Here is an 11,960-nt window from a genome sequence, read left to right on the forward strand (position 1 = left end):
CCGACCAATGACTCTCTCATCACTGATGTTTCAACTCTCTGTCCTTCATTAATAAAATTATATTAACAAATATGGTAGATGTTATCCAGCTATATCAATAATCACTTTAAATGTCAAAGGTCTAAATACATTAATTGAAAGACAGATTGTCAAAGTGGAGCAAAAAGCCTAACTATGTTTTCTATAAAAAGCACACTTTAAATAGAAGTTAGATTAAACATAGATTTAAAGTAAATGGGCAGAGGAAGATATATCATACTAACACTAATCAAAAGAAAGCAGGAGTAGCTGTATTAATTCCAGACAGAGCAGAGTTCAAAGCAAGGAAGGTTATCAGGTCTGCAGAGGGGCGTCATATGATAAAGGAATTAATTCTCCAAGACGACGTAACGATTCTTAATACACATGTGCCTACAGCAGAGCGTCAAACTACAGTAGGTAAAAACTGATAGAAGTGCAAGGAGAAATAGATTAATCTACTGTGAGAGGTGCAGACGTCAACACCTGTGTATCAGAAATGCACAGAGCCAGCAGGCAGAAAATTAGTAAGGACATAGTTGAACTCAACACACCATCGATCAAATGGATATAATGTAGTCTACAGACTACTGCAACCAACAACCGCGATTACACATGCTTCTGATGCTCCCAGGGAACATTCACCGAGAGAGACACATTAAGGCCGTAACACACCTTAACAAATTTGAGAGAAACCCTACAATGTGTGCTCTGACCATGATGGAACTAAACTAGAAATCGATAACAGAAAGATAGCTGAAAAATCTCTCAATACCTGGACATTAAAAAAGACACTTCTCAGCAACACAGGCCAAAGAAGAAATCGCAAGAGAAATTAAGAAATATTTTGAACTAAATGAAAACACAACTTAGCAATATTTGTAGGACACAGTGAAAGCGGCGCTTTGAGGGAACCTGAGGCTGTCCGTTCCTGGGACCGCGGCCAGCCCTGCCGCGGCTCCTCCCCTGGACCCCCCTTCGGTGGCTTTGACTTTTGAGCCAGGTGCCTGCGTAGCTCTGTACAAGGGCCCCAGCTTCCCCGGCAAGGCACCCACATCGCCAAGGCTGAGGACCGTGCAAACTCACACAGGCTCCCCTCCACCCTCACAGGTCCCAGCTCGTGTTTGTGGGTTCCGTCTTGTCTGTGATCACCCCATTTTACATTTATCTTCCCTGTTTAACTGCCTGTCTTGTTGATTTCAAATTCCAACATCATCAGATATCAGATACAGAGCCAACAGTCTGAAAGACTCCTAACCAGCATAAGGTCTAATCCCTGTGAGGATTAGACAGATGACCTACGGCTAACCTCTTGCTTCATGATGAAAGATTGGATATTTCCCCCTAATTTCAGGAACAAAAGATAGTCTCATAATTTCCATTAGGTGTTGTCCTGGAGCATCTAGATAAAGAAATAAAAGGCATGCTGTTAGGAATGAAGTTATAAAATTGTGTTGAATTACAAATGGCATGAGTGTCTAAGAAATTCCTAAAGAATCTATATAAAGAGCTAATAAAAATGAGTTTAGCAAATGTATAGGATGTAAACCAAACAGGAAAGAGTACATTAAATATAAATACATAAGACTTTTTAACTCTAGGAAATAGAAACCTAATCTATCCTGGCAGAGAGCAATCGGTGGTTGCCTGAGGCTGGACCATGGTATGGGTTTGATTGGACAGGGTCACAAGGGAACCTCTTGAGGTGATGAAATGTTCTACATCTTGAGATGCTGGTGCTTATATTAGTGCATACATTTTACAAAATGCATGAAAATCTATACTTTATATATATCAGTGCATTTCAGAAAAATTTTTAAAAAATCACGCACCTAAATCCAATTTTAAGATTGCTGACAAAACCCACCTGCTTCACAACCACATTAAAAAATATACACACTCACACAGTTACACATGGCCAGATTCTTTTTAAATGTTGTGATTGGACTTGTTTAAGCTCATATTAGTTATTTAAAGTCTTTGGACAAAGAGCTCCATTTGAAAAAAGAGACTTAACTATGTGATTTCAGTAGACCTTGGGATCCCCTCTAGGAATAGGATCGATGGGGCTGTCTACTAGAACTTTCTGGGATTGCATAAATGTTCCATAGTCACTCTATCCAATGTAAGAGCCATGGGCTACATGTGGCTACTGCACATTGAAAGGTTGGCTAGTGCAACTGGGAAACTGGATTTTAGCACGATCTAATTTCAAGGAATTGAAATTTAAATAGCCATATGTAGCCACTGGCTATTCCAGTTGATGGCCTCAAAGGAAACTTTTTACCTGAATCAGTTCGCTGAGTTTGCAGCTATGCCAGTAATAAAAAAAATCATCTCTTGCCCTGGCCGGGTGGCTCACCTGGTAGGAGCATCAGCCTGTACACCAAAAGGTTGTGGGTTCGATCCCTGGTCTCGATGCATACAGGAGGCTGGGAGGCAACCGATAGATGTTTCTCTCTCTCTCTCTCTCTCTCTCTAAAATAGGTAAACAAAATCTCTTAAAACGAGACACCTAAAGTTTTACTATATGCAGCTTAAGTTAACAGTCTGTGATAGTGTGAATTACAGCAGACACAAAGCAACTGCAGAGACAGACTGCAAATGTATTTGCTATAAATAAGCTGTTTAATTGCTGCGTGTTTGATTTCTCACTCCTGTGTGTCATCACACATACAACCTGCCGGTGGGATCATTTTCACCAAGGGTAGCCTGTGAAGGAAGAACTACTTGGATACATTTTAAATGGTGATCCATGCAAATAAACAAGAACAGTGGTGTTAAGCTATTTTCAAACAAAATACAAAATGACTTGCATTTGGAGAGTAACACCCATTGAACTTAGTGGCAGTTTTGACAGTTCTGAATTTACTCCTTCCTAAAAGTTGGCTCATTAAGATTGTTTCCCCACAAATCTGCTCCTTTTAAACATCTTAAAATGTGCAGTGTTCTTAAGAGTAATTGTTAATTTTCAAAAAGACATTCCTATAAGAAACAACGCTGGAAAAAATTCTGCTTTTTATTGAAGTGTGAAATCAAGACCTCACAGTACAAGTAATCAATTGACTTACCTATAAATCTGCACCTTGTAGGGAAAACAGCGACAATAAGGAGTCCCTGGACTAACCTACAGTGTTTTACTATCATTCATGATCTGATCCTTCCTTAAGAAATGTCTATCTGTACGCACAGCAAGCTGAAATTAAATTTTTATTGGTAAGTGTGGACTCAAAGGATTTGTTATTCTGAAGGAAAAGGTTCTGTCTAGAAACTATACTTAACCACATGTATATGTGTATATATATTACATGTTTCTTTATACATACATTTCAATAATAAAGCCAGTCCTCAATGTCTTCAGTAGGTTCTGCAACTTTAAGCAAAACGACATATAACAAAACCAATTTACCGTAGACTAATTGATGTAAACAAGAATTAAGTTCCTCTGGCATCTCATCAACATGATACTGAAATGATGTTGAATTAAACAACGAGTTTGAGGACCTGATGTATATTTCTATTTAAATGTATATATGTATGTGCGTGTGTATATATGCACACGCACATACATATATGTGGCATTCTCTAATGCAAGTCATTTTATATTTTGTTTCTTTGAAAATAATTTAACACCACCATTCTTGTTTACTTGTACTGATCAGTATTTTTTTTAATTTTTAAATATATCTATATTGATTTCAGAGAGAGGAAGGGAGAGAGATAGAAACATCAGTGATGAGAGAGTCATTGATTGGCTGCCTCCTGCACGCCCCCGACTGGGGATCGAGCCCGCAACCCGGGCATGTGCCCTGACCTGGAATCGAACCCCGATCGCCTGGATCCTAGGTCGACGCTCAACCGCTGAGCCATGCCTGGCGGGGCCTGATCAGCATTTAAAATGCATCCAAGTTGTTTTTCTTCCTTCACAGGCTATAGTTGGTTATACTGATCCAACGAGTGACACACACACACATATATATATTTCCATTGAAGTCTCACATAATTACATGTTATGTGTGATATGTTCATTTAATTAATAGCAGATATGAAAAAGGTAATGTAAAACATCACTTTGAACAGATCTTCCAAGGAACACAATTCTTGTGACATCCTCTGTCACAGAAAAGCCCCATGGCCAATGGGAATGGGGCAAAGCTGTCTACCTTCCCTCTGGAGATACACTGAGCTTGCCTGCACACAGAAGCACCCGAACTCACAACAGTGCAAGCTGGGTAATGTCTACCCATAGAGTTAAAAATTTTTTTTTTTTTTTTTTTACCAAAGCACCCTTTTCCATTGAAACAGTTACTAACCTGCTCTAAAACTAATGGTCCAAGGAACACAATTTGGGGAAAATTATCATAGAAAGCTCCATTCATTTTTCATTGTGGATTATAATATTCATTTTAGTACTCATTCAAATGTAACTGCTATAACTTATAGTAGTTACCTTATTTTACTAAGTTTGCAGCAGCCTTATGTAAGATCTTTCTTCAGATGTTAGCCAGAATAGACTCCAATATAATAATCTTGCATGTAAGTATTTTTTCAATGAAAATTGTAGCATATCCTTTGTATGGGTGTGGGCTTATCCACATAGCACGGTACATCCTGTACTAAAAAATATTGTGCATTATTTGTGACTATTTTATAGATTAAACGGTTCTATGCATAGTTAAAAGGGGAAAGAAGACATTAAGTTAGTTTATATCCTGTTTTAAAATGAAACTCAATCTCTTACATATAAGATAAAAATATAAATGGTTAAAGGGAGAATAGTAGTACAAAGATTAAAAATAAAAACATGGCAGAGGAAGACTGGATCAGTTAGTCCTTAAAAGTTATTTTAGTTCCAATATTCTGGGATTCTATATTTGAAAATGAGTATATTAATTTGTTTCATTGGCTCTGCTTTCACGCTTTTCCAGTATAACATCTAGCGACTAAATACATGTGCCGTAAAAATGCATCTTTAAAGGAAATTATATTCTGAATTTATTTAAATTGGAATATATTTTATGAAAATCGTTCTCAGGATTTGAGGAAAATTAAATAAAACAGCAATATTTAGGAATTTACTTCGTACTTTTGAATATTCAAAAAGTTCATTGACACTGGTGATAAATTTATATGCACATTTGAATTCTATAGTTGATTAATATGTATTTTGCCGAGTCTTCATTACTTCGTAATTATTCTGTTTCGGCAAAAATCATTCTTTTAAATCAGAGATTTTCAAAATAAGTTCAACATCTATCTCCTTTATTTTCCAGTCGTCTCCTTTCACTATATTGACTGCTCATTTTCCTAAAGATGTTGGACGTTCTTTATGCGTGTCCGGGCCCCCTATCCCAGTACATTAGAATGGGGGGCAAACAGGACTCACCCCGGGGCATCTGCGGGGGACGCGCTGGGGGCGCCTGGCCTGCGTGAGGCTGACCAGGCCACTCAGCAGAGCCGAGGGGGATGCTGTCGGCGAGGTGGCGTCTTAGCTCCTCTCTTACTCTCTCTTTGCTCCCCGTTTACTGCTCCAAAAATACTGTACGATCTGTTCGATGGTGGCCTTTGTACTGATATTGTTTTCTTTACATTATATATATTCCCTGATCCAACCAGGAGAACAGTCATACACTTTCATGGATTTTTAAAAAAAATCATTAAAATATATAGGAAGTACAAATACCTAAATAGTTCCAGTTATTCTTCCCATAGTGATGGTAAATTTTATAACCTGTGTTTTTCCTTAAATCTGACACTGGATGGTAAGGTTTGACTTTCTTGGACTGACCCAGAGAAAGCGTGCGATTCTATGTTAGCAGCCACTTGCAGTTTTACTCTCTGCTAGGCGCTGAACCAAGTGATTAATATATAAACTAGAACTTTCAACTCTCAAAAGCATTTGAGAGATTCTGAGAAGAGAGACACACCGAGATTAATCAACTTGCCCAAACCATGTAGCTGCAGCCAGGCAAGGAACACACGGATACGCCAGCTGAAAGCTCCAGCTACGTGCATTCTTGGTAATTACCCTACCATCTCCAGTCTCGCACAACTAAAAGCAATTACGAAATGTAGAAATTTAGCTGTGGGAGTTTGGAGCCAGTAGATTCCCATGACTGGGAGAAATTAATCTTGTTTGGGAAAACAGTTGATAAAAAACAAACGTAGAGTTTCCCAAAGATATATCAGCTTTTACAGTGATGAAATTGTGCTCGTTATAAAATGATTTCCAATATATTTGCTTTTTGATAATACAACTATCAAATTAAAAGCATTCGAGTCTACTGAACTGTGGAGAATCACAAAGATATTTCCATGTTTTTGTAACGAAAGTAAACAGTAAATGAGGCCTTGGCCTAATTTGATTCTAGGCAAGTTCCACAGATATTTTGTGTCTAGTACACAAAACAGGAGATTCTATAGTATCTTCTCAGAGATACCGATATAGAGATTATTTAGCCTAGTAGGTTTCGGTATTTTACTTAAGGATCAAACCCTGTATTGTGTAAAAGAGCAAACAAAACATTACTTTCGTCTGTAAGTAATCCGAGCATATTACTAAAGTATGCTCGGATTACCTTCCCCACCCTGACCTTCACTCTCGGGCCCCACAGAACCCCAGGGCTCATAATGTGGCTCGAAAACCAGCAACCCGCTCTGCTGGCCCTCTTTATAGGTAAGAACGTGGTGACCCAGAGAGCTTGGTCATTTATCAGAGGTTGTGGCTGCCGCACCAGGACTTAGAATTCATGCAGTGTCCCTGCTGGGGATGGCCCCGTAGCACATGGGTGGAAGTGTAGAAATCCCACAAATTACTAAAGATAAGACAGCCAGTGACTTTCCCGATAACCTGCTCGGTAACAGGTAGGACACTTCACTCACAGCACTGGCAGAGCTACGGAGAAGATGCTCGATAAGGTGGCCGGAAGCGGGAGACGACTGATGTCCCCGAAGCAGAGAGAACCGGGGGACAGTGTGTTCAAGGATGTGACAGAAAAACGTTTCCCAAAGGAAGGGATGTGCTAGGTAATTGCTTGTAGTTCAGTGGTTCCCTTTTTTGAGGAGAGACCATTAACAAAAACAAGAGGAGAAAGGAGAAAAAATACAATGCAAAGAATAAATCTTAAGGCCTGGGTCTTGCATAGAAAGCTTAAAACTCTACTAAGATAGCGAAGGTACATACATAAAAGATTCTGAAATAGTGGAAAGACATTAAATGTCATAAATAGGTAAATGTTTCCTAATTAAATTGTCATCTCAAACCAGCAACAGGGTGCACACACACCACGCTGCAGAACATTATACATTTTCACCCTGACTGTTCAATGTGTACATACGCATGTGAAAAATGTCTGGAAAGAAAGATACATAGCAAGTAGTAAGTGCCATTATATTTAAGAATTGGGACTGGAATAGGGAAGAATGGTGGATTTGTAAACTATTATTTAACACTCCATGTACTGCTTGATGTTTTAAAACTATAATTATATAGTTTTTACCTTATAATTTCATATTAAAGTGAAAACAGTAGTAGGGTAAGCTCAAATATAACCAAATGCTGCCTTTTTTTCTAGTAAGAATAATAGGCAGTTAAAAGAATTTGAAGCTTGCAGAATAATGCTGATAAAATGTGAACAATCTATGCAGCGCAGCAAAGATGAAATCACTCAATTTCTCCAACAATCAGATGCTTGCATTATACCCTGTGACTCTCAGAAAGAAACAAGGAGGCAATTTGGTGACACTAACTTAGCTGAGAAAATTTATGCAACTGTAGAAATGTGTGTGTCATTTCCCTTTATATCAGGGGTGGGGAATCTTTTTTCTGCCAAGAGCCATTTGGATATTTATAACATCACTCACAGGCTATACAAAATTATCGCCTTAAAAATTAGCCTGCTATATTTTGTCAATCATTTAATCAACTCACCCCTAACGTTATGGCTGGAACTGCTTCTCTTTGGTGAGACCTCAGCTGCGCCAAACCAAATGATTCCACAGGCCGGACATTCCCCACCCCTGCTTATATTAAAAAACATTTTCACTCCTCAGTGTTGCAGTTCTTTCTTCCTTCCCTATTTCATTCCCTAGGTTAATTGACATTTAGATGTCAGCGGTAAGCCAGGGATGCTGTAAAAATATATCGAGTATGACTATAGGTTACTATGTGCAAATAAAGTTATTTCTAGAGTATAATTTTACTACAATTTAGAGTGTTCTTGTAGCTAATGTGTGTTTACCATGTTCCAGACTTTGCCGTATCCTATAGATTAATTTCATATAATTTTTGAAACCGCTATGAGATAGGTGCCATCATCATGATCACCACTCCTGACTTACACGCGAGACAACCAAAGCGCAGAGAAGTTGCCAGCAGACTCCAGGGTGGTGTGCCTTCCCCTCTTGTTTTTAACCTTGGCAGCTTGCCTCCTGAGCCTGAGCACTTCATCAACACAATCTGACAGCTCTTCAATATGTCCATATGAAAAAACCTACCCCCATAAATCACCTGTGCTGCGCAAAGGGGAGGCTTTAGCTAAAAATGTTAAGTTTCTCATACCCGGAATGACAGGTCCGGCCAGGAGAGTGGATGAAAGCTGAAATCACCTCACAGCCAGGTAGATATACGGCAGGATGGCCTCCAGCCCAGGGCTTTATGGATAGTTTCCTCCTGCAAGAGACGCGCAGCATTGGAGACAGACAATCCGACCGCGGGGTCCCACTTCCATCGAGCAGGACTCCAGGGCTCCCAGCGCCCACACCTCAGGGCCGGGGGCACTGGCTGCTGGCAGCTCCCTGCACGCCCCTCAGTGCAGGCCATCTCCATGGGCTTAGGCCCAGATCCTATTTTGCTTTTTACTTGTTTTTCTGGACTAGAAATATTTTGCCCCAACAGGGGCTTGTTAATTGGCCATCAGCTCCTTTCTTGGTGACTTTATGCTTAGCAGTTTATACATTACTATCAAGTGACCCGACAGAGGTAGGAAAACGCGTTCTCTAAGCATAATAAAAGTTCTTTCTTGACCCTCGACTTAGTAATACTTTCTACCACTTGACTAGTCTCTGATTTACAACTTACACATTCAGCTGTTTAATGAAGTAACATTTTTATTCAGCGACTTGAAAGAGAGCCTTTTAATAGTTTCTAGCTAAAATATTCAAACCACTCAGAAGGCAAGCGGTTCGATAACGTTAGTAGCAATGCTACTCGAAATGGGCTGTTAGCTGAGGAAGCTAATTATTATGTATGTCGTCTGCCAACAGAAAACTTCCTTGGCGAGACAAACAGTAGCACTACCTATTCTGATTGTGAAGTCTACTTAACCTTTCTTTGAAAAGTGAACATATGAAGAGTTTTGCCTGATATATAGATATACTGAAAAATAAAAACAAAGCCCCGAGTACTCAAAGGTTGGGAACTTTCCATATCGCCTTGTCTTCGGAGACATTCAGCCTTTGAATACGCGCTCTCGCACGACAAATTCATGGGAGGGGGTCCAATACTAGACTGAAGGTTGTCTCAGTTCACCGACTGTGGACGGAAGAGAACTGTTATAATATTCGTAAGCCAAAGTTACACTGAAAAGGTTTTTTTCCATAAAAGCAGAGCACAGCGTTTTATAATGCATCAAACTACAGACTGCATTCATATTCAAGAGGGCTAGTTGTGTTTTATGATTAAAAATAGTATAAGGCTCGGTATGAATGACATTCTTGGTGTACTTGAAGAAAATAAATGTTTAATGGCCTGAAAGCATGCAATTTAAGGGTACTTTTTAAAAAGCAGCTTATTCTTAGAGAATTTAAATTTAATGTTATGAAAAACAATATTTAAGCAGGTAAGAAGTTGCTGCTTTTACCTTTAATTTGGAATTTAATGTCAGTTGCCTGTTTGCTTTTATCTCCCCACTTCTTTCAAGAGGGAAGAGACACCGGTATATCTACAATCTCATTGCAGTCACTAACACATCCTGAAGGGAATGGAGAGCGTGTCTGAGTCCTTCTGGAGTCTTGGTATTTTCAGCCCCTGCATAGAGAAATTAGAGGAACAACTATTACAGAGAAAGTAGCTTTCAGAGTTTACCTAACAGCTATGGAAACATCAACAGTTTCAGCTACAAAAAAAAAAAGAGACTCACTCAACCAAACTATGTATATACTCTCCTGAAGGTATCCATGACCAAGCCTTTGTCTGTCTGTCTATCTATATCTATCTGGTGGGTTGTTGTTGTTTTGGCTATATAGAGGTAAACTAATTCCTGCATTACTTTTCGTATTTAATTTGAAACTTGGACCTCACTGGAAATAAACTATTTATTAAAACAGTGAAAATATTAAGCAAAAGGTATAGAAAGCTCCTTGAAATTTACTTACATTGATATTGCCTCTGAATATGCAGAATTTATTAATGATCTATATAGAAAGAAAATACCGAAAACCTAAACAGCAGGGACCTGGGTAAATATGTAGGACGTAGTCAGATTCCATATTCACTGAGATTCAAAAGGATTTCCACTATCTCAGAGTAGCATCAAATGTGGTTTCCTACAATCTGTGGTCATGGAAAATATAGCCAGACTAACGGACAAGCGATTCCCGAAACTCAGCGAGCCGGCGGTGCACCTACCGTCTCACAAATGTCCACGGAGGTGAAGCCAAGGCACCAAACAGTCTCCGTTAACTCCTGGCCTCCAGGGACCCCAAAGGCAGCGTGAGGCCTTCCCAGCTTTCGGGGAGCATGTTATCAGGAAGGGACCGCCGCTGGAAGCTTGTCTTAGTGAACAAGCTGATTAAAGCATTTAGAACTTGAGCATAGAAGCGGCGATTCCTAACCCGCCCCGTGAGGGAGTTGGTACAAATCATTTGTGCACGGGATCCAGGAGCTGCCCTGGACAAACTCCACGCGGACACTACCCTTCATTGCATCCAGCGATCACTGCTTCCCAGGCTGATGTCTCAGCACCCGGGCCTCAGGCGTGAGGCCTCACACGGGCCCAGCACAGGGCATTTGCACGGCATCACCGCGGCTCGCCGGGTCTCAGGAGGTCGCGAACACAAAGGTCACTGCGTTAAAAGGAGTGTATGGATAGTTCCTTTCTCAGAGACGGGACAATCCTGTGCTTGGCAAGTGGAGAGTGCTGGTGCTGTGTAAATCCTGTTTGCTTGCTGTGCAACACTAGCTAGCAGAGGTTTATTTTTTTTTTCTTGGGTGATATTTCTAGATGAGGTGAAGTGCCTGATAATTTCTTCTGACATATTCACAAAGCTGAATTCAGCCCCGAGATGCATTGGAACTGTTCAGAACACCACGTGAGAATAAAAAAACGAATTAAAAGGCTGCAGAATGGAAAATCCAAAGCACGCCTTTTGTTAGAAACAATTTGTTTTTTTTTTTTTTGCAAGCATAGCACTTCAATCTCAATAGTGGTCCAAAGCTTCCCAAACTTATAATAGTGAGACACTCATATTTTTCTTTCTAAAGAACAGTCCAAGAGAGAATGAAACCATAATTTTCAAATACTGCAACCGATATAAAAAGGCCACATGCGTGGTTCCGAAACACTCCATGCGGGTGCTGCCTGTGAAATAATCATATATTAAGCTCAAGGAGTAAGGAAAAAGAATTTCATAAAAGCGCAGGAGAAACACTAAATACTGTGGGATAGCACTCTTTTCAAATCAGCGTTTCATTAATCCAACTTGAATAAACTTAATTCCCTCCTACATCTTAATCAAGACAGCCTTGAAATGGTAGAAACTTAGAAGCGAAGTGTAGGAGTCAGTGAATTCAGCAAAGCCAATCTGTCCTTTTATATAAATAATCACGTCGGTATCAAAGGCTGGTTCTGTCACACAGGTGTGCAATTTAAAACATTTTTAATAGTCATCAGATGTTTATGGAACAACTGGATCCGTCAATTTACACGTGGATATGCACAAGC

The 11,960-nt window shown here is 39.7% G+C and overlaps 1 protein-coding gene across 1 annotated transcript in view; it reads left to right on the top strand.

Annotated features, from left to right (window-relative positions):
- CNTNAP4 (contactin associated protein family member 4) overlaps window positions 1–9,994 on the top strand; it is a 309,483-nt gene extending 299,489 nt beyond the window's left edge. The window contains exon 23 of the mRNA XM_081118184.1: window positions 9,939–9,994. The gene's annotated coding sequence lies outside the window, so the exon portion shown is untranslated. The remainder of the gene's footprint in view (window positions 1–9,938) is intronic.
- The last annotated feature ends 1,966 nt before the right edge of the window (window positions 9,995–11,960 follow it).

The sequence above is a fragment of the Miniopterus schreibersii genome, assembly GCF_964146895.1.
Source record: "Miniopterus schreibersii genome assembly, chromosome: 18".
Lineage (NCBI taxonomy): Eukaryota > Metazoa > Chordata > Mammalia > Chiroptera > Miniopteridae > Miniopterus > Miniopterus schreibersii.